Source organism: Schistocerca nitens, chromosome 10, assembly GCF_023898315.1.
Source record: "Schistocerca nitens isolate TAMUIC-IGC-003100 chromosome 10, iqSchNite1.1, whole genome shotgun sequence".
NCBI classification, from domain to species: Eukaryota; Metazoa; Arthropoda; class Insecta; order Orthoptera; family Acrididae; genus Schistocerca; species Schistocerca nitens.
The window spans coordinates 219,568,517-219,570,303 of NC_064623.1; the positions used below are offsets into that span (position 1 = coordinate 219,568,517).

The 1,787-nt window shown below is 41.0% G+C and overlaps 1 non-coding gene across 1 annotated transcript; it reads left to right on the forward strand.

Annotated features, from left to right (window-relative positions):
* The first annotated feature begins 1,385 nt into the window (after positions 1-1,385).
* Trnae-uuc (transfer RNA glutamic acid (anticodon UUC)) lies at positions 1,386-1,457 on the forward strand. Its single transcript has one exon. It is a non-coding gene; the product is annotated as a tRNA-Glu (tRNA).
* The last annotated feature ends 330 nt before the right edge of the window (positions 1,458-1,787 follow it).

Here is a 1,787-nt window from a genome sequence, read left to right on the forward strand (position 1 = left end):
AGAAAGAATCTACAGAAAGGTTTTTGGGTTGCTTTACATGATGCTGCAAACTGCAGATATCTGTGTCTCATAGTATTGTTTTAAACTGAATCTGTAAGTCAAGGCGGTTTCATGTGGACACCCCCTATTTGAAAAGCATACATCCAAAAATTTCAGAACTACATGTGTTACACAATTAATTTAAGAATTATAATAGCATCAAACTGTCACAATTTCGATACCTTCATAATTTACCCAACTTAAAGTTGGAGTGTGCAATCAGAGCTATCAGTATTTTACCAAATACTATTGTAAACACTAATCTGCAACTATGGGCGTATAAATAAATGATGGGAAGCTATTTCTTTCAGTCGCTTCCACCTTCGTTTACGAAATCTGATCGGTCCTTCGTTGTTTCATTTTCTTTTTTTATTGAATGCAGGTATGACCAGCTATTGGATGTGCACCATTACCTGGCTGGAATGTTATGTCCAAGTCGCAAGCCAATGCACGTAGGCAGGGTCCCACGCAAGCAGCTGGAAAAATCCTGTGTTGAACGTAGCTTGTAACTTCTAGAATTGTTTGCCATATATGTCAAACTATTCTTTAGATGGGAGTGTCATGGTTCCCAGGACCTTCCCCGCCTTTCCCCTCCCCTCCCCTCCCCGCCCCTCCCCAACCCAACCCTACCCCGCGCTTATTAACAAATATCGTTCTCGTAGAGACGGCAAAGACAAAATTTCACCACGAATAGCTCGCGCAAACACAGACGTAATAAGCAATCATTCCTTCCACGCTGCATACTCAAATAGTGCTGTAAGAAACACGAATGGTACAGTGTAATGAAAACTAGGCTATGCCGTGCTCTTCCACAAAGTAAGAGTTGTAAAAGTGCCTGTAGCGGATGTAAATGAACATTAAGCAACTGCAATGGTGGCAGTATCGTCGTTTCTGGACTTCGCCCCCAGCTTTCACCTTTACATAACACCGTAATTCGGTCGATCCCTCAACTAACTGCGGTTGTAACACCAAACGATAATTTAACCTCACGAAAGTTGCTTCTAACCTGAGAAACAGGAGAATATCAAGAGGTACTTGTTACAACTATGTGACTATTTTATTATATTTATAAAACAAACGCGTATTACAGGCCACTGAAGATACTTCGCAAATAAAAGAACTGAAACGTGTATTTGAGGGAAAAAAACTGCTTTCCATTTAGTTGCCAAGACGAAACATACTTCTATGAATTTTGAAGCAGCTAAGGAACGACGAAAAACGGAAAAAAATGACGAAAATATTATATATCAAGAAATGATCACAGATTGCGTAGGCGCAGTGATCGCGAGAGTCGCAAAACGCGTTGCAACCCATTGCTCCGCCTGCGAAAAAGTAAGAAGAGTGTGTCCGGTATGGTCTAGTGGCTAGGATACCTGGCTTTCACCCAGGAGGCTCGGGTTCGATTCCCGGTACCGGAAAAATTTTAATTCTCCCACGTTAACGGTACGGACACTAACGCTGTCATTAATATAAGGAACGTAAGAGTCCTTAACGTATCATCTGAAGCTGAGACGGAATCTGTACACTTGGATGTTAATATTTAAGGTGCTTCTTGAAATCTGTAATTACATGGTGTCAATGTGCGTTAATATGGTCCAGCGTTCTTAAATATATCCCATATTGAATTTATTTTATTTTGGCGATTCTTGTAGGTATGATATGCAACCAGCCGCTTTTGGAACTTAATTCGATTTATTGCATTAGGCCTCCAACTTCGCTTCCGCCGTATTGCAATAGACGGCAGTTGT